Source organism: Heptranchias perlo, unplaced genomic scaffold (assembly GCF_035084215.1).
Source record: "Heptranchias perlo isolate sHepPer1 unplaced genomic scaffold, sHepPer1.hap1 HAP1_SCAFFOLD_237, whole genome shotgun sequence".
Lineage (NCBI taxonomy): Eukaryota > Metazoa > Chordata > Chondrichthyes > Hexanchiformes > Hexanchidae > Heptranchias > Heptranchias perlo.
This window is the reverse complement of record NW_027139249.1, coordinates 242,992-264,727: the sequence shown is the minus strand read 5'-3', so window position 1 is coordinate 264,727 and position 21,736 is coordinate 242,992. Positions and strand designations below refer to the sequence as shown.

General features: G+C 50.6%; 1 pseudogene; it reads right to left on the bottom strand.

Annotated features, from left to right (window-relative positions):
• Positions 1-11,372: 11,372 nt before the first annotated feature.
• LOC137310264 (serine protease 27-like) overlaps positions 11,373-21,736 on the bottom strand; it is a 40,696-nt pseudogene continuing 30,332 nt past the window's right edge.

Below are 21,736 nucleotides of genomic sequence, written 5' to 3'. Positions count from 1 at the left end.
ACACCTCTTTGACCAAGTTTGTTTCCTTATGTGGCTCAATGTCAGATTATGCTCCTGTGAAGTGCTTTATTTACTACATAGAATCATGGACTGGTTACAGCACAGGAGGCCATTCGGCCCATCAAGTCCATGCCGGCTCCTTGCAAGAGCAATCCAGCTAGTCCCATTCATCCGTTCTTGCCCTGTAACCCTGCAAATTTTTTCCCTTCGAATATTTATGCAATTCCTTTTTGAAAGCCACAATTGAATCTGCTTCCACCACCCTTTCAGGCAGCGCATTCCAGATCATAACTATTTGCTGCGTAAAAAAGTTTTTCCTCATGTCGCCTTTGGTTCTTTTGCCAATCACCTTAAACCTGTGTCCTCTGGTTCTCGACCCTTCCGCCAATGGGAACAGTTTCTCTTTATTTACTTTAACTAAACCCTTCATGATTTTGAACACTTCTATCAAATCTCCTCGTAATCTTCTCTGCTTGAAGGAGAGCAACCCCAGCTTCTCCAGTCTATCCCCGTAACTGAAGTCCCTCATCCCTGGTATCATTCTAGTAAATCTTTTCTGCACCCTCTCTAAGGCCTTCACATCCTTCCTAAAGTGCGGTGCCCAGAATTGGACACAATACTCCAGCTGTGGCCGAACCAGTGTTTTATACCGTTCCAATGCTCTCCTGGCCAGCCTCCCACCTTCCACCCTCTCCCTAAACTTCAGCTCATCCAAATCTCCGTAGCCTAACTCGCACCAAGTCCCGTTCACCTATCACCCCCCTCATGCTCACTGACCTACACTGGCTCGCGGTTCGGTAACGCCTCGATTTTAAAACTCTCATCCTCATTTTCAAATCCCTCCACGGCCACTCGCCCCTCCCTATCTTTGTAACCTCCTCCAGCCCCACAATCCTCCGAGATCTCTGCGCCCCTCCAATTCTGGCCTCTTACGCATCCCCAATTTACTTCATTCCACTATGGCAGACTAAGCTCTGCAATTCCCTCCCTAAACCTCTCCGCCTCTCTCTCTCTCCTCCTTTAAACGCTCCTTAAAACCTACCACTTTGACCAAGCTTTTGGTCACTTGTCCTAACACCTCCTTAAGTGGCTCGGTGTCAAATTTTGTATGAAAACGCTCCTGTGAAGCGCCTTGGGACGTTTTACCATGTTAAAGGCGCTGTATAAATACAAGTTATTGTTTACTTGAGTTGCTACAGAGTGCCTCTTCGCATTTCTTTTAAGGTGCGGTCGTGGTTTCGATGAATCAAGAGGTCGTGAGTCCGAATCCCAAGTTGCGAAATTGAATTGAATAAATTTTATTGAGCTTTACGAGGGATTTTGATAGAGTAAATAAGTAGAGACTGTTCCCACTGGCAGGAGGTTCGGTAACCAGTGGACCCAGATTTAAGATAATTAGTAGAAGAACCAGAGGGAATTTTTTTAACGGAGCGAGTTGTTACGATCTGGAAATGCACTGCCTGAAAGGGTGGTGGAAGCAGATTTAATAGTAACTTCCAAAAGGGACGTGGGACATAGGAACAGGAGGAGGCCATTCAGCCCCTTGAGCTTGTTCCACCATTCAATGAGATCATGGCTGATCTGAAACCTAACTCCATCCACCCGTCTTGGCTCCGTATCCCTTATTACCCTTGGCTAGAAAAAAATCTATCGATCTCTGATTTAAAATGATTAATCGAGCTGGCATCTACTGCTTTTTGTGGGAGAGAGTTCCACACTTCCACCACCCTTTGCGTGAAGAAGTGTTTCCTGACTTCTCTCCTGAATGGCCAGGCTCTGATTTTAAGATTGTGTCTCCTTGTCCTAGACTCCCCCCCCAACCCCCGCCAGCGGAAAAAGTTTTTCTCCATCTAACCTATCAATTCCTTTCAAAATCCAAAAAACCTCAATCAAATCACCCCCTTAACCTTCTATATTCCAGAGAATACAAGCCTAGTTTAGGTAATCTAGCCTCATAATTTAACCCTTGGAGCCCTGGTAACAATCTGGTGAATCTGTGCTGCACTCCTTCCAAGGCCAATACACCCTTTCTAAGGTGCGGTGCCCAGAACTGTACACAATACTCCAGATGTGGTCTAAGTAGGGCTTTGTATAGCTGTAGAAAAACCTCCTCCCCTTTATATTCTAGCCCTCTAGTTATAAAGGCTGTTCCTAGCTTTTCACCATTTAAAAAATACTCGGATCTATCCTTTCTTGGTCCAAAATGGATGACGTCACACTTACTTGTGTTGAAATCCATCTGCCGCAGTTTTGCCCACTCATTTAATCTATAAATGTCTCTTTGTAATATTATGCTCCCTTCTCCTCTACTTACAATGCCACCAATCTTTGTGACATTGGCAAACTTGGATATATGGCTCTCTATTGTGTTATCTAAGTCATTAATAACTATGGTGAATAGATGAGGCCCCAGCACAGACCCTTGTGGGACACCACTCGTCACTTCCTTCCAATTCGAGTACATACCCATTCCCCCCACTCTCTGCCTTCTACCCACCTAACCAATCTCCTAACCAGATCAATAATTTGCCTTCAATTCCATCAGCTTTAATTTTAGCTAACAGTTTCTTATGTGGAGCCTTATCGAACGCCTTCTGGAAGTCCATGTAAACTACATCCATAAACATCTCCTTGATGAAGTGTCATTGATGTTTTCCACTAAAGGCGCTGTACGAATGCAATTTGCTCTAAGACATACATGGCAGTAAAAGTTGGGGGGGGGGGGCGGGGGGGGGAAGGCCTCGGTGCCCCTTGGCTAGGAAGGAGGCAAAAAACAATTGGCTGCCAATTGCCAGTCTGCCCATGCTTGGGGGTCGGACAGGACACCGTCTGCCTGCTGACCGTCAGGCCTAGGTCCTTGTTCCCCCGTCAGGGGCAGTCGGAGGTGGAAAGCTACCCAGATATGGACGCTCTACTTCAGCGCCACCTCACCGCCCTTTTCCAGGTTAGGGCAAAGAACTTGCATTCATACAGCGTCTTTCACGATCTCAGGACATCACAAAGCGCTTTACAACCAATGAAGTACTTTTGAAATGTAGTCACTGTTGTAATGTAGGAAACGTAGCAGCCATTTTGCGCATAGCGAGCTCCCACAAACAGCAATGTGATAAATGACCAAATCATCTTTTTTTTAAGTGATGTTGGTCGAGGGATAAATATTGGCCCCAGGACACCGGGTAGAACTCCCCTCCTCTTCTTCCAACAGTGGCCGTGGGATCTTTTATGTCCACCTGAGAAGGCAGACACGGGCCTCGGTTTAACATCTCATCCAAAAGACGGCTCCTCCGACAGTACGGCGCTCCCTCAGTACCGACCCTCCGACAGTGCAGCGCTCCCTCAGTACCGACCCTCCGACAGTGCGGCGCTCCCTCAGTACTGACCCTCCCACAGTGCGGCTCTCCCTCAGTGCCGACCCTCGGACAGTGCGGCGCTCCCTCAGTACCGACCCTCGGACAGTGCGGCGCTCCCCCAGTACCGACCCTCCGACAGTGCGGCGCTCCCCCAGTACCGACCCTCCGACGGTGCGGCGCTCCCTCAGTATCGACCCTCCGACAGTGCGGCGCTCCCCCAGTACCGACCCTCCGACAGTGCGGCGCTCCCCCAGTACTGACCCTCCGACATTGCAGCGCTCCCTCAGTACTGGGCGACCGGGAGTGTTGGGCCTGCATTATGGGACTTAGATATGAGAGTGCTACCCACTGAGCCAAGGCTGACACTGCACTGCAGCCCCCTGCTCCCCCCAATATGCAGGCGAATGTTGACCACGGCTAAGCCTGTGAATTTCCACGGCAACAAGCAACTTGCTGGCTTCCTCTTACTCCCATCGGGACAGGGTCTCCGCAGTAATCCTCTGCCCCTTCCAGACTGGTGTGACTCCTTTGGCAAAGGCCGGAGAGCCTTGGCTTCTGCACGCAAGCGACCCCTGGGATCAGCACAAGGTGCGCCTCATGTCGAGGAAGGTGGGGGGAGGGGGCGTGTGGAAGGCCAAAGCCTCACCGTCTAGGTTCACGCATCAAGAACAGCCCCTTGTGTACGTGGCAGGAGGGTAGCCAGTGTCCGTGGGATTGCACCCTGGCATCAGTCGGAAGGGGAATAGAGAAATTCTTCACTGCACCATTGGCGGCCATGACCTTCAGCGGCCCAGGTCCTGAGCTCTGGAATTCCCTCCCCAAACCTCTCTTTCTCCTCCTTTAAGACCCTCCTTAAAACCTGCCTCTTTGACTGTCCCAATATCTCCTTATGTGGCTCAGTGTCAAATTTTGTTTGCTCTCGCTCCTGTGAAGACGCCTTGGGACATTTTACTACGTTAAACGCGCTATGTAAATGCAAGTTGCTATTGGATTATTTTTTGTCAGTCAAACGGACTTTTCCCCCTCACGTCTGATATTTTCATGACTAATAAACAAGTGTTCAAAGAATTTTTTAAAAAAACCCACAATTTTTCAACGCCCCGATGATTTTTCTCCTGAGATTTTGCTCGCAGCAGTGTCCTGGAGATCAATCTTTAATTCCTGGAGACTTCGGGGCAAAATGGGCGACAGCGAATCGGCAGCTTTGTTTTACACCCCGCCCAATGATTGGAAAAGAAAATCGGGTGGAGTGTAAAAGGAGGCTGCCGAGTCACTATCGCCTGAGACTAATTTCACCCTCAACATCTTCATGGAAGGGAGAAGTAACTTGGCAAAAAAGACATTGCTTCAAGTACATTTTGGTGCTTTCTTTCCACACATATACAGATGTGAACATAGGGAGTGGGTGCTGGTCAAATCAGGGTCCCCATGGGTCTACTGGCCGATTGGCTTAACATGTTGGTGCCCTAATTTGATGCAGGTGTTAACCATCTAAAATAGATGCGTTTGCAGTGGTCCAAACAGAAAAGTGTGCAAGTGCGTTAAACACTTGTACGTGAACTGCAGATTGGAATGAATACCCTGTGGGTCTTACGTTAAACAGGTACCAGGAGACCCCTGAAGTGGGTAAGTGCAGCACATTATTATGATGCTGAGGCAGATAGACCTAGGCTCAATCCCAGGTCCGTGCTGAGATAGTTGATCTCAGCCTGGGGGGGGAAGGGAAAGGTAGGAACAGGAGGAGGCCAATCAGTCCCTCGAGGGGAACCTGGTGGTGATGGTGTCCCCACGACATAGGTGCCTTTGCCTTTCTTGGTGGTCGACACCATGGGACTGCGGGGTGCTGTTGAAGTGACCTTGGTGAGTTGCTGCAGTGCATCCCATAGATCGCACATACTGCAGTCATGGTGCGTGAGTTAACATCCCACTGCACTCCCATTGTAAGTACTTGCCCTTGGTGGTCGAAGTCGCGGGTTCTGTCGAAGTAACCTTGGCGAGTTGCTACAGTGCATTCCTGTAGATTATACACACTGCAACCACAGTGCACCAGCGGGGACTGGATACCTAGTCCAGTTTCCAGGACACCTGAAGGATATAAAACCAATGGATAAAGTGCAGCATAGAACACCAGGGCATGACCAATAAATGAGGGGTTAGTTATGCAGAGAGACGTGCGAAATTGGGACTCTTTTCACTGGAGCAGAGGAGGGTATGGGCTGACCTGAGAGGTCTTCACGATTGTGAAGGGTTCTGATAAGGTAAATAATGAGCGATTGGTTCCACTGGTCAGTGAGACAGTAATGATTGCAGTTAATATCAAATAAATTGAGGTTAGAAATAGTTTCTTCAGAGGGTGGCTAGAATGTGCCATAAATTAGTTATTAAAAGGGAACTAGATCATTGCTTGGAAAAGACAAATTAGTAAAAGGGTACGGCGAGTGAGAGAGTGGTATTAGACTGGGTGGGATATTAAAGGGTACGGGGAGTGAGCAGGAGAGTGGTATTAGACTGGGTGGGATATTAAAGGGTACGGTGAGTGAGCAGGAGAGTGGGATTACATGGGTGGGATATTAAAGGGTAAGGTGAGTGAGCAGGAGAGTGGGATTAGACTGGGTGGGATATTAAAGGGTATGATGAGTGAGCTGGAGAGTGGGATTAGACTGGGTGGGATATTAAAGGGTATGGCGAGTGAGGGGGAGAGTGGGATTAGACTGGGTGGGATATTAAAGGGTATGATGAGTGAGCTGGAGAGTGGGATTAGACTGGGTGGGATATTAAAGGGTATGGCGAGTGAGGGGGAGAGTGGGATTAGACTGGGTGGGATATTAAAGGGTATGATGAGTGAGCTGGAGAGTGGGATTAGACTGGGTGGGATATTAAAGGGTATGGCGAGTGAGCTGGTGAGTGGTATTAGACTGGTTGGGATATTAAAGGGTATGGCGAGTGGGCTGGTGAGTGGGATTAAACTGGGTGGGATATTAAAGGGTATGGGGAGTGGGATATTAAAGGGTATGGGGAGTGAGAAGGAGAGTCGGATATTAAAGGGTATGGGGAGTGAACAGGAGTGTGGGATATTAAAGGGTATGGGGAGTGAGCACGAGAGTGGGTTTAGACTCGTAGATAAAATAGCCAGGGGCAGATGGAATGAGCCACCCAGCTTGTTTCTGTTCTGAAACATTCTACATTAGGCACTACATAATGAACGTTACAGACTGGGATAATACGTTGGCCTTGCAAACAAAGCCTCACTCGTTAGAAGCAAAGGACAGACGAGGTATATCAGAGCCCATTTGACTGTATACCTACCAACTCTCTGGCAGGATTCACACTGTAGGGGTATCAGCCCCATTTGTTCCCCAGATCAATCCATCGATGAAAATGTAGTTACCTTTTCTGCCATTCTCTTCTCCCAAGTGCTGTGGATGCTTGTCCCTCTTCATATTCGATTGGATGACAAGGTACCACACGTCTCACTTATCAGTTCCAATGGAAACCTGATAGCCAGCTTTAAACAACAACGTACATTTATACAGAGCCTTTAACATAGTTAAAAACATCCCAAGGCGCTTCACAGGAGCGATTATCAAACAAAATTTGACACCAAGCCACAGAAAGAGATGTCAGGACAGGTGACCAAAAGCTTGGTCAAAGAGGTAGGTTTTAAGGAGTGTCTCAAAGGAGGAGAAAGAGGTAGAGAGATGGTGAGATTTAGGGAGGGAATTCCAGAGCTTAGTGCCTAGACGGCAGAAGGCATGGCCGCCAGTGGTGGGGCAATGGAAATCGGGTATGCGCAAGAGGCCAGAATTAGAGGAGCGCAGAGATCTCAGAGGGCTGTAGGGCCGGAGGAGGTTACAGAGATAGGGAGGGGGTGAGGCCAGGGAGGGATTTGAACATGAGGATGAGAATTTTAATATCGAGGCTTTACCAGACCGGGAGCCAATGTAGGTCAGCGAGCACAGGGGTGATAGGTGAACGGGACTTGGTGCGAGTTACGACATGGGCAGTAGAGTTTATTGTACGGAAGGTGCAAAGTGGGAGGCTGACCAGAACGAACACCAGAAACAGCCTCCATGGCCTTTCATCTACTCATGCACGGACTGCAGCGGTTCAAGAAGGCGGCTCACCACCACCTTCTCAAGGGCAATTAGGGATGGGCAATAAATGCTGGCCTCGCCAGCGACGCCCACATCCCCCACCAAAAAAATTGAACAGCACCATGGATTTTGTGCTCCAGTTCAGTTCGACACTGCTGGAGGTCTTCAATGTGTCCAAGTGAAGAAACTGACCCCAAATGTTATGGACACTTAGCACAGAGCCTCAACAAATAGGTATGGTAAATCTTACGAGCTTCACTTTCAGGACCCCAGCCCCATCCAATTGACCTTTGTGGTGACAAAGTGGCCTGTTGGACGGCCCTTTGACTTCACCCTTCCTGAATCCGAACTGTCTTCCCATCACACCATCTAGCAGCAAAATGCTGGTCCCTCGACCCCAATCAGATACAGAGTAAAACTCCCTTTACTTAGCCCCAAGTGTGCCTCAGCCCCATGCCAGCCGATGATCACCCAATCTGCCAATAGTTCCTTACATCTGCCCTAAATTTCATCATCACAATCCCAAACATGTGTCATCACCCCCACCCCCGCAACTGTCTTCTTCTAATGTCATGCCAACCACATTAGTCTCCCTGGTAAATACTGAAGCAAAGTAATTATTTACTATTTCTGCCATTTCATTGTCATTACCTGTGAGTTTATCGTGTGTATCCCTTAGTGGCACTATCCTTATCCTGACTTTTCTTTTGTTATTTATGTGTCTGTAGAACACTTCACTATTTCTTTTTATATTCCTCGATAATTAACTTTCCTAGTTTCTCTTTGCCTTCCCAATTGTTTTTTTAACTTCTTTCCTAACCTTTTCCTATTCCCTTTTGTCATCCTCTCCTTTATTGTCTGTGTACTTAGTGTATACCTTTTTCTTTGGTTTCAAATTTGGCCTTATTGTTTCAATACAGTTGAACTTTGTTCCGAATAATAATAAAGTTTGTTCTTTTTTTTGTAGCGATCTCACTCGAAGCCTCTTCATTCACTTTTATACAGGGCTGATTGTTCCTTCACATCTGGTTTTCTTTCCCTTCTAACTCTTTTATCATTCATCACATCCACAGTCAGTCTCACTCTTGGCTCTGAGTCAGGAGGTCGAAGGTTCGAGCCCCACAGTCCAGGGACTCGGCCCCGTAATCCAGTCCGACACTCCCAGTTCCCAGTACTGAGGGAGCGTTGTACTGTCGGCCGTGTTGTCCCTTCGGATGAGACATTATATATTTTTTTAATTCGTTCATGGGATGTTGGCGTCGCTGGCGAGGCCAGCATTTATTGCCCATCCCTAATTGCCCCTTGAGAAGATAGTGGTGAGCCGCCTTCTTGAACCGCTGCAGTCCGTGTGGTGAAGGTTCTCCCACAGTGCTGTTAGGAAGGGAGCTCCAGGATTTGGACCCAGCGACGATGAAGGAACGGCCGATATATTTCCAAGTTGGGATGGTGTGTGACTTGGAGGGGAACGTGCAGGTGGTGTTGTTCCCATGTGTCTGCTGCTCTTGTCCTTCTAGGTGGTAGAGGCAGTGGGTTTGGGAGGTGCCGTCGAAGAAGCCTTGGCGAATTGCTGCAGTGCATCCTGTGGATGGTACACACTGCAGCCACAGTGCACCGATGGTGAAGGGAGTGAATGTTTAGGGTGGTGGATGGGGTGCCAATCAAGCGGGCTGCTTTGTCCTGGATGGTGTCAAGCTTCTTGAGTGTTGTTGGAGCTGCACTCATCCAGGCAAGTGGAGAGTATTCCATCACACTCCTGACTTGTGCCTTGCAGATGGTGGAAAGGCTTTGGGGAGTCAGGAGGTGAGTCACTCGCCGCAGAATATCCAGCCTCTGACCTGCTCTTGTAGCCTCAGTATTTATATGGCTGGTCCAGTTAAGTTTCTGGTCAATGATGACCCCCAGGATGTTGATGGTGGGGGATTCGGCGACGGTAATGCCATTGAATGTCAAGGGGAGGTGGTTAGACTTCTCTTGTTGGAGATGGTCATTGCCTGGCACTTGTCTGGCGTGAAAGTTACTTGCCACATATCAGCCCAAGCCTGGATGTTGTCCAGGTCTTGCTGCATGCGGGCTCGGACTGCTTCATTATTTGAGGGGTTGCAAATGGAACTGAACACTGTGCAATCATCAGCGAACATCCCCATTTCTGACCTTATGATGGAGGGAAGGTCATTGATGAAGCAGCTGAAGATGGTTGGGCCTAGGACACTGCCCTGAGGAACTCCTGCAGCAATGTCCTGGGGCTGAGATGATTGGCCTCCAACAACCACTACCATCTTCCTTTGTGCTAGGTATGACTCCAACCACTAGAGAGTTTTCCCCCTGATTCCCATTGACTTCAATTTTACTGGAGCTCCTTGGTGCCACATTCAGTCAAATGCGGCCTTGATGTCAGGGGTAGTCACTCTCACCTCACCTCTGGAATTCAGCTCTTTCGTCCATGTTTGGACCAAGGCTGTAATGAGGTCTGGAGCCGAGTGGTCCTGGCAGAACCCAAACTGAGCATCGGTGAGCAGGTTATTGGTGAGTAAGTGCCGCTTGATAGCACTGTCGACGATACCTTCCATCACTTTGCTGATGATTGAGAGTAGACTGATGGGGCGGTAATTGGCCGGATTGGATTTGTCCTGCTTTTTGTGGACAGGACATTTAGGGCCACGTCTGCCCTCTCAGGTGGACGTAAAAGATCCCATGGCCATTATTGGAAGAAGAGCAAGGGGGAGTTCTCCTGGGTGTCCTGGGGCCAACATTCCTCCCCCGACCCACAACAAGGATTAACTGGGGCGTTCGTCTCATTGGTGTATGCGGGATCTTGCTGTGCACAAAATTGCTTCTGCGTTTAAGAGAATGAGTTATTCTGCCTCCCTAACGTAAATCCAGAGGAATATTTAGCCCCCAGGTTTCCGTTGGGCAGGAATATTGCGTCACCCAGGTCCAAACTTTGCACTAGGAAGTCTACGAAAGGCTGTTTCATCCGAACCTCTTTTTGACTGTGTAAGAAATAAGTTCTGAAGAAGGTGTTTTGACCCCGATTCATAGGAACCCGGTCTACTCCTGCGAACATTCAGTGCCAACCAAGGAATCAAACCTTGGGTCCTCCTGGTGCACAGGGCTCTAACAGGGTGCGTCTCACACAAGCCAAACGGAGCAAAGCAGATTAGACAGTCAATCAGCGTATTTATTGATATAAGCAAAATCTGTCAAGAGAGTGCAATGTGCAGCGAGGACAGGAAAGTTATTCTGCTGCTTTATCACTTTGAGATTACGAAGTCTAAATAAACAACGACAATAACAACTTGCATTTCTATAGTGCCTTTACATAGTAAAACGCCCCGAGGGTCAAAGGTCAGACAAGGCAATGCTGTCCAATACATTAGCCACTAGCCACATGTGGTGACTTGGGAATCCAGATGTGGCTCATTGCATTTCCGATCAGTGAATAGAAAATGGGAAGCAGACACTATTGTTGGGCTTGTGATCTCAATACTTGCACTCGCAAGTCATATGTGAGCGAATTTTAACCCTTTTTTGTGTTTGTGGAAAAGCGAGTGTGTTTTTTGATCGCTGTGTCTGCTTTCCTTCCTTGGTCACCGAGTCGCGGTAGATCTTTGAAGTACATTTACACACTCCAAGCACATTCACCCGTGTTGCGTGTAAGGCATTAAATTAGTGGGCGTTTGTGGCCAAAAACGGTGTTCCCGTGGTTACACTCGTGGCTGGTCAGCCATTTCCTATTGGACAACGCTGGTTGGAGGAGACTGCAGACATTCTGGCTCCGTGCGTTTTCATACCACGATCCCCCCTTGACGGGTTCAGTGCGGGTTCGTGAATCAATTCCGATTTTTGGCGTTGCATATAAAATTCAGTTAAATTTCCTTTGCTCCCAATCGTATGCCTCCCCCCAACCCCCTTCGGTTCTGCCCAGCAACTAATTGTTCAGCAAGACGACGCAGAGGAGGAGGGAGAGGAAGCTGCTCACATGGAGCAGGAGCACCCCGACGCTGCCTGGCACGACGATCACGCTGGTGTCGTCGATGAGGCACCCCTCTGGCGAGATCGGCAACACCATCGTTGGAGCCATGTACTGCAGCCCGGCGACTCTCGCACTGATCCAGCTCTGAAAGGAGGCGACCGCTGTGTAGACACCAGGACGGTTGCTTTTCCCACAACCCTCACCGAAGCTGACGATGCCCACCTGCACCCAGGTACCGTTGTTAAAGTAGACCAGAGGCCCGCCCGAGTCTCCCTGTTCATCAAACAAACAACAGAGATCGAAATTATAACGTCCCGTCAAACACTCCCAGGGCAGGTACAGGGTTAGATACAGAGTAAAGCTCCCTCTACACTGTCCCGTCAAACACTCCCAGGGCAGGTACAGTGTTAGATACAGAGTAAAGCTCCCTCTACACTGTCCCATCAAACACTCCCAGGGCAGGTACAGGGTTAGATACAGAGTAAAGCTCCCTCTACACTGTCCCATCAAACACTCCCAGGGCAGGTACAGGGTTAGATACAGAGTAAAGCTCCCTCGACACTGTCCCATCAAACACTCCCAGGGCAGGTACAGGGTTAGATACAGAGTAAAGCTCCCTCTACACTGTCCCATCAAACACTCCCAGGGCAGGTACAGGGTTAGATAGAGTAAAGCTCCCTCTACACTGTCCCATCAAACACTCCCAGGGTCAGGTACAGGGTTAGATACAGAGTAAAGCTCCCTCTACACTGTCCCATCAAACACTCCCAGGGTCAGGTACAGGGTCAGATACAGAGTAAAGCTCCCTCTACACTGTCCCGTCAAACACTCCCAGGGCAGGTACAGCACGTGTTTGATACAGAGTAAAGCTCCCTCTACATTGTCCCATCAAACACTCCCAGGGCAGGTACAGGGTTAGATACAGAGTAAAGCTCCCTCTACACTGTCCCATCAAACACTCCCAGGGCAGGTACAGGGTTAGATACAGAGTAAAGCTCCCTCTCCACTGTCCCATCAAACACTCCCAGGGCAGGGACAGGGTTAGATACAGAGTAAAGCTCACGCTACACTGTCCCATCAAACACTCCCAGGGCAGGTACAGGGTTAGATACAGAGTAAAGCTCCCTCTACACTGTCCCATCAAACACTCCCAGGGCAGGTACAGGGTTAGATACAGAGTAAAGCTCCCTCTACACTGTCCCATCAAACACTCCCAGGGCAGGTACAGGGTTAGATACAGAGTAAAGCTCCCTCTACACTGTCCCATCAAACACTCCCAGGGCAGGTACAGGGTTAGATACAGAGTAAAGCTCCCTCTACACTGTCCCATCAAACACTCCCAGGGCAGGTACAGGGTTAGATACAGAGTAAAGCTCCCTCTACACTGTCCCATCAAACACTCCCAGGGCAGGTACAGGGTTAGATACAGAGTAAAGCTCCCTCTACACTGTCCGATCAAGAACAGTGCCCCCTCCAATTTCTGTTTCCCTCCAGGCCTCTCTGAGACCTTGGTGAGTCCGGTTGAAGGACCCATTACGTCCCCTCATTCCCTCCCTCTGCCTTTGCCCTTGTCTCACCTCACAGGCGTCCTTCATGCCGTCCGGGTCACCGGCGCACAGCATCGAGTCGATGATGTCCGGCGTATCTGCGGGAATGGTCTTTCCATCGTGGTAAGTCCAGTTACACATTCTGTGCCCTATCAGGGACACCGTCACCTCTTGGAGTGTTCCCGGTGAAATGAGGTTGACTGAAAAAAGTTGAGAGTTAAAAGCGTCATCATTTGGGAGTCACCGAGATCGCAAATAGGACACACCTGATTAAACCCCCCATAACATCGGGGCCTTTCACAGGTTCCGGTGACACCACACCACTGTGCCTAGTGCTGGCTGCCGACTCACCACACAAAGGTGCAGAGTACATGGATCCTTGTTGAGCATGTGCATGGAGCAAAGGCAGGTTAATGGAGTCATAGTACAGTTCGGCGATGATCTAATTGATTAGCAGAACAGGCTCGAGGGGCTGAATAGCCTCCTCATGTTCCTATGTACAGATCAGCCATGTTCTGATTTAATGGCGGAACAGGCTCGTGGGTCCCCGGGAGTGTGTCAGTATTTACAGGGAGTCCCAGGGACTGTGTCAGTATTTACACGGGGTCTCCGGGAGTGTGTCAGCATTTAAAGGGAGTCCCAGGGAGTGTGTCAGTATTTACAAGGAGTCCCCGGGAGTGTGTCAGCATTTAAAGGGAGTCCCAGGGAGTGTGTCAGTATTTACAGGGGGTCCCCGGGAGTGTGTCAGTATTTACACGGGGTCTCCGGGAGTGTGTCAGTATTTACAGGGAGTACCAGGGAGTGTGTCAGTATTTACAAGGAGTCCCCGGGAGTGTGTCAGCATTTAAAGGGAGTCCCATGGAGTGTGTCAGTATTTACAGGGAAACCCCGGGAGTGAGTCAGTAAACACAGGGAGCCCCAGGGTGTGTGCCAATATTTACATGGGGTACCCAAGGAACCCAGACGGGAAAGGCCAATGTATCTAACCCACTATGACTCCCGGTTCCAGAGCGGGAAAGGACAGTGTATCAAACACACTGTGACACTCAGTCCCAGAGAGGGAAAGGACAGTGTATCCAACGCACTGTGACTCCCAGTCCGAGAGGGGGAAAGGACAGTGTATCTAACGCACAAGGACACCCGGACCCAGAGGGGGAAAAGACAGTGTATCTAAGACACTGTGACACCCGGTCCCCAAAGGGGAAAGGACAGTGTATCCAACGCACTGTGAGACCCAGATCCAGAGGGGGAAAGGACAGTGTATCCAACGCACTGTGACTCCCAGTCCGAGAGGGGGAAAGGACAGTGTATCTAACGCACAAGGACACCCGGACCCAGAGGGGGAAAAGACAGTGTATCTAAGACACTGTGACACCCGGTCCCCAAAGGGGAAAGGACAGTGTATCCAACGCACTGTGAGACCCGGATCCAGAGGGGGAAAGGACAGTGTATCTAAAGCACCGTGACACACGGTCCCAGAGGGGGAAAAGACAGTGTATCGAACACACTGTGACACCGAGTCCCAGAGGGGGAAAGGACAGTGTATCTAATGCACTATGACACCTGGTCCCAGAGGGGGAAAGGACAGTGTAACTAACGCACCGTGAGACCCGGTCCCAGAGGGGGAAAGGACAGTGTATCTAACGCACTGTGAGACCCGGTCCCAGAGGGGGAAAAGATATTGTATCTAACGCACTGTGAGACCCGGTCCCAGAGGGGGAAAGGACAGTGTCTCTAACGCATGGTGAGACCTGGTCCCAGAGGGGGAAACGACAGTGTATCTAACACACTGTGACACCCGGTCCCCAAAGGGGAAAGGACAGTGTATCTAACGCACTGTGAGACCCGGTTCCAGAGGGGGAAAGGACAGTGTATCTAACGCACCGTGACACATGGTCCCAGAGGGGGAAAGGACAGTGTATCTAACTTGGAAATATATCGCCGTTCCTTCGTCGTTGCAGGGTCAAAATCGTGGAACTCCCTTCCTAACAGCACTGTGGGAGAACCTTCACCACACGGACTGCAGCGGTTCAAGAAGGCAGCTCACCACCACCTTCTCAAGGGCAATTAGGGATGGCCAATAAATGCCGGCCTAGCCAGTGACGCCCACATCCCATAAACGAATAATAAAAAAATTAACACACTGTGACACCCGGTCCCAGAGGAGGAAAGGACGGTGTATCTAACACACTGTGAGACCCAGTCCCAGAGGGGGAAAGAACAGTGTGTCTAACATGCAGTGACACACGGTCCCAGAGGGGGAAAGGACAGTGCATCTAATGCACTGTGACACCCGGTCCCAGAGGGGGAAAGGACAGTGTATCTAACACACCGTGACACCCGGTCCGAGAGGGGAAAAGGACAGTGTATCTAACGCACTGTGAGACCCGGTCCCAGAGGGGGAAAAGGACAGTGTATCTAACGCACTGTGAGACCCGGTCCCAGAGGGGGAAAGGACAGTACATCTAACGCACTGTGAGACCCGGTCCCAGAGGGGGAAAGGACAGTGCATCTAACACACTGTGACACCCGGTCCTAGAGGGGGAAAAGGACAGTGTATCTAACGCTCTGTGAGACCCGGTCCCAGAGGGGGAAAGGACAGTACATCTAACGCACTGTGAGACCCAGTCCCAGAGGGGGAAAGGACAGTGTATCTAACGCACTGTGAGACCCGGTCCCAGAGGGGGAAAGGACAGTACATCTAACGCACTGTGAGACCCGGTCCCAGAGGGGGAAAAGGACAGTGTATCTAACGCACTGTGAGACCCGGTCCCAGAGGGGGAAAGGACAGTACATCTAACGCACTGTGAGACCCGGTCCCAGAGGGGGAAAGGACAGTGCATCTAACACACTGTGACACCCGGTCCTAGAGGGGGAAAAGGACAGTGTATCTAACGCACTGTGAGACCCGGTCCCAGAGGGGGAAAGGACAGTGTATCTAATGCACTGTGAGACCCGGTCCCAGAGGGGGAAAGGACAGTGTATCTAACGCACTGTGAGACCCGGTCCCAGAGGGGGAAAGGACAGTACATCTAACGCACTGTGAGACCCAGTCCCAGAGGGGGAAAGGACAGTGTAGCTAACACACTGTGACACCCAGTCCCGGACAGGGAAAGGACAGTGCATCTAACATGCAGTGATACCCGGTCCCAGAGGGGGAAAGGACAGTGTATCTAACACACTGTGACACCCGGTCCCCAAAGGGGAAAGGACAGTGTATCTAACGCACTGTGAGACCCGGTTCCAGAGGGGGAAAGGACAGTGTATCTAACGCACCGTGACACATGGTCCCAGAGGGGGAAAGGACAGTGTATCTAACTTGGAAATATATCGCCGTTCCTTCGTCGTTGCAGGGTCAAAATCGTGGAACTCCCTTCCTAACAGCACTGTGGGAGAACCTTCACCACACGGACTGCAGCGGTTCAAGAAGGCAGCTCACCACCACCTTCTCAAGGGCAATTAGGGATGGCCAATAAATGCCGGCCTTGCCAGCGACGCCCACATCCCATGAACGACTAATAAAAAAATAACACACTGTGACACCTGGTCCCAGAGGGGGAAAGGACGGTGTATCTAACACATTGTGAGACCCAGTCCCAGAGGGGGAAAGAACAGTGTGTCTAACATGCAGTGACACCCGGTCCCAGAGGGGGAAAGGACAGTGTATCAAACACATTGTGACATCCGGTCCCAGAGGGGGAAAGGACAGTGTATCTAACACATTGTGACACCCAGTCCCAGAGGGGAAAAGGCTAGTGTATCTCACGCACTGTGACACCCGGTCCCAGAGGGGGAAAGGACAGTGTATCTAACACATTGTGACACCCGGTCCCAGAGGGGGAAAGGACAGTGTATCTAATGCACTGTGACACCCAGTCCCAGAGGGGATGGACAGTGTATCGAACACAGTATGTCACCCGGTCCCAAAGGGGGAAAAGGACAGTATATCAAACGCGCTCTGACACCCGGTCCCAGAGTGGGAAAGGACAGTGTATATAACGCACTGTGACACCGGTTCCAGAGGGGCAAAGGACAGTGTATATAACGCACTGTGGCACCCGGTCCCAGAGGGGGAAAGGACAGTTTATCAAATGCATTGTGACACCCGGTCCCAGAGGGGATGGACAGTGTATCTAACGCACTGTGAGACCCGGTCCCAGAGGGGCAAAGGACAGCGTATCTAACGCATTGTGACACCCGGTCCCAGAGGGGGAAAGGACAGTGTCTCTAACGCACGGTGAGACCCGGTCCCAGAGGGGGAAAGGACAGTGTATCTAACACACTGTGACACCCGGTCCCCAAAGGGGAAAGGACAGTGTATCTAACGCACTGTGAGACCCGGTTCCAGAGGGGGAAAGGACAGTGTATCTAACGCACCGTGACACATGGTCCCAGAGGGGGAAAGGACAGTGTATCTAACTTGGAAATATATCGCCGTTCCTTCGTCGTTGCAGGGTCAAAATCGTGGAACTCCCTTCCTAACAGCACTGTGGGAGAACCTTCACCACACGGACTGCAGCGGTTCAAGAAGGCAGCTCACCACCACCTTCTCAAGGGCAATTAGGGATGGCCAATAAATGCCGGCCTTGCCAGCGACGCCCACATCCCATGAACGAATAATAAAAAAATAACACACTGTGACACCTGGTCCCAGAGGGGGAAAGGACGGTGTATCTAACACATTGTGAGACCCAGTCCCAGAGGGGGAAAGAACAGTGTGTCTAACATGCAGTGACACACGGTCCCATAGGGGGAAAGGACAGTGCATCTAATGCACTGTGACACCCGGTCCCAGAGGGGGAAAGGACAGTGTATCTAACACATTGTGGCATCCGGTCCCAGAGGGGAAAAGGACAGTGCATCTAACGCACTATGACACCCGGTCCCAGAGGGGGAAAGGACAGTGTATCTAACACATTGTGACACCCGGTCCCAGAGGGGAAAAGGATAGTGTATCTAACGCACTGTGACACCCGGTCCCAGAGGGGGAAAGGACAGTGTATCTAACACATTGTGACACCCGGTCCCAGAGGGGGAAAGGACAGTGTATCTAACGCACTGTGACACCCAGTCCCAGAGGGGATGGACAGTGTATCGAACACAGTATGTCACCCAGTCCCAGAGGGGGAAAAGGACAGTATATCAAACGCGCTCTGACACCCGGTCCCAGAGTGGGAAAGGACAGTGTATATAACGCACTGTGAGACCCGGTCCAAGAGGTGGAAAGGACAGTGTATCTCACACGCAGGGACACTCGGTCCCAGAGAGGGAAAGGACAGTGTATCTAACGCACTGTGAGACCCGGTCCCAGAGGGGGAAAGGACAGTGTATCTAACACACTGTGACTCCCGGTCCCAGAGGGGGAAATGACAGTGTATCTAACGCACTGTGAGACCCGGTCCCAGAGGGGGAAAGGACAGGGTATCTGACGCACTGTGAGACCCGGTCCCAGAGGGGGAAACGACAGTGTATCTAACGCACTGTGACACCTGGTCCCAGAAGGGGAAAGGACAGTGTATCTAACACACTGTGGCACCCGGTCCCAGAGGGGGAACGGACAATCTATCGATACATTATGAAACCTGGTCCCAGAGGGGAAAGGACACTGTATCTCACAGACGGATCCGCAAGCTGTCTGAGAAGATGAGCCGAAGCTGCTTACCGCTCTCCTGTGTTTGTCCCCACCCGGTCACCCAACATTTGGCTCCACATGGCAACTGGAAGGTAGAGGTCGGTAGGCAAATGGGCATGATGTAGGTGTTGAACTCGATTGACCTATCGAGTTGGACTACTGCGATGTCATAGCCATCATGGGTATTGGCATATTTCTCATGAGAGTTGATGCTTCTGATTCTCGCTGACTTTTCGTTCGAGTTGAAAGTTCCCTGTTGAAATCTTCCAAGGTAGACGATGTAAATGGGTATCTTGACTCTTGACAATGGAAGAAACAAGTCAGTTTACTTTTTTGAGCGAATGACATTTCCTCACTGTGCTCATCAATGTAAGTGCTGACATCAAACACTCCCAGGGCAGGTACAGCACAGGTTAGATACAGAGTAAAGCTCCCTCTACACTGTCCCATCAAACACTCCCAGGGCAGGTACAGCACGGGTTAGATACAGAGTAAAGCTCCCTCTACACTGTCCCGTCAAACACTCCCAGGGCAGGTACAGCACGGGTTAGATACAGAGTAAAGCTCCCTCTACACTGTCCCGTCAAACACTCCCAGGGCAGGTACAGGGTTAGATACAGAGTAAAGCTCCCTCTACACTGTCCCGTCAAACACTCCCAGGGCAGGGACAGGGTTAGATACAGAGTAAAGCTCCCTCTACACTGTCCCGTCAAACACTCCAGGGCAGGTACAGGGTTAGATACAGAGTAAAGCTCCCTCTACACTGTCCCGTCAAACACTCCCAGGGCAGGTACAGGGTTAGATACAGAGTAAAGCTCCCTCTACACTGTCCCGTCAAACACTCCCTGGGCAGGTACAGGGTTAGATACAGAGTAAAGCTCCCTCTACACTGTCCCATCAAACACTCCCAGGGCCAGGTACAGCACAGGTTAGATACAGAGTAAAGCTCCCTCTACACTGTCCCGTCAAACACTCCAGGGCAGGTATAGGGTTAGATACAGAGTAAAGCTCCCTCTACACTGTCCCGTCAAACACTCCCAGGGCAGGTACAGGGTTAGATACAGAGTAAAGCTCCCTCTACACTGTCCCGTCAAACACTCCCAGGGCAGGTACAGGGTTAGATACAGAGTAAAGCTCCCTCTACACTGTCCCATCAAACACTCCCAGGGCCAGGTACAGCACAGGTTAGATACAGAGTAAAGCTCCCTCTACACTGTCCCATCAAACAATCCCAGGGCAGGTACAGGGTTAGATACAGAGTAAAGCTCCCTCTACACTGTCCCATCAAACACTCCCAGGGCAGGTACAGGGTTAGATACAGAGTAAAGCTCCCTCTACACTGTCCCATCAAACTCTCCCGGGGCAGGTACAGGATTAGATACAGAGTAAAGCTCCCTCTACACTGTCCCATCAAACACTCCCGGGGCAGGTACAGGGTTAGATACAGAGCAAAGCTCCCTCTACACTGTCCCATCAAACACTCCCAGGGCAGGTACAGGGTTAGATACAGAGCAAAGCTCCCTCTACACTGTCCCATCAAACACTCCCAGGGAGGTACAGCATGGGTTAGATACAGAGTAAAGCTCCCTCTACACTGTCCCATCAAACACATCCCCAGGCAGGTACAGGGTTAGATACAGAGTAAAGCTCCCTCTACACTGTCCCATCAAACAATCCCAGGGCAGGTACAGCACCGGTTAGACAGAGAGTAAAGCTCCCTCTACACTTTCCCATCAAACACTCCCAGGGCAGGTACAGCACGGGTTAGATACAGAGTAAAGCTACTTATAGGAGGAGCCTTAGCTTCAACCCCAGACGACCCTCTCTCCCAGACTGCAGTATTTTGACATTTCCCCATTTTCCACACCAGGCAATTGTTGTTGAATTAGGGGCTCAGTCACACACCAGGTGAGATTGGGGCATGGGCCAGAGTTCGAGCCGGGCCATTTCCTGCTCTGTGTGTGGTAACTATGCGGAGAAAGACCAAGGAGAATAACGAAACCGTTCCATTAGCCGTTCCATTCTACATTTCACAGATGGGCCCACATCTAGTTTCTCTGCAGAGCAGCAACATTCTAACTGCTTGATTAAATGCTGCTTCCAGTATGAGTGACTTACTCGAAGACGCAGTGAGCAGCAGTTAAAACCCAGGTGTTTGTAATGAGGGACCCTCCGCAAACGTGCCTGTTGATCTCATGAATGCTGACCTGCCAGGGCCACTCTCCTGCCTGGGAATCTTCACCGCCCACAATCCTGTTCAATATCATTGGATGCCCGCAAGCTGCAAGGTAAACAGGAGAAATCAGAAGCAAAATGCTAACAGCCGACCACTGTGAAAATTTCCGTGCCTTAGCACCAGGTGTCACATTAGATACACTGTCCTTACCCCTCTGGGACCGGGTCTCACAGTGTGTTAGATACACTGTCCTTTCCCCTCTGGGACCGGGTCTCACAGTGTGTTAGATACACTGTCCTTTCCCCCTCTGGGACCATGTGTCACAGTGCGTTAGATACACTGTCCTTACCCCTCTGGGACCGGGTCTCACAGTGTGTTAGATACACTGTCCTTTCCCCTCTGGGACCGGGTCTCACAGTGCGTTAGATACACTGTCCTTACCCCTCTGGGACCGGGTCTCACAGTGCGTTAGACACACTGTCCTTTCCCCTCTGGGACCGGGTCTCACAGTGTGTTAGATACACTGTCCTTTCCCCTCTGGGACCGGGTCTCACAGTGCGTTAGATACACTGTCCTTTCCCCCTCTGGGACCGGATCTCTCAGTGCGTTAGATACACTGTCCTTTCCCACTCTGGGACCGGGTCTCACAGTGTGTTAGATACACTGTCCTTTCCCCCTCTGGGACCGGGTGTCACAGTGTGTTTGGTACACTGTCCTTTCCCTTCTGGGACCGGGTCTCACAGTGTGTTAGGTACATTGTCCTTTCCCTTCTGGGACCGGGTGTCACAGTGTGTTAGATACACTGTCCTTTCCCCCTCTGGGACTGGGTGTCACAGTGCGTTAGATACACTGTCCTTTCCCCCTCTGGGACCGGGTGTCACAGTGCGTTAGATACACTGTCCTTTCCCCCTCTGGGACCGGGTGTCACAGTGTGTTAGATACACTGTCTTTTCCCCCTCTAGGA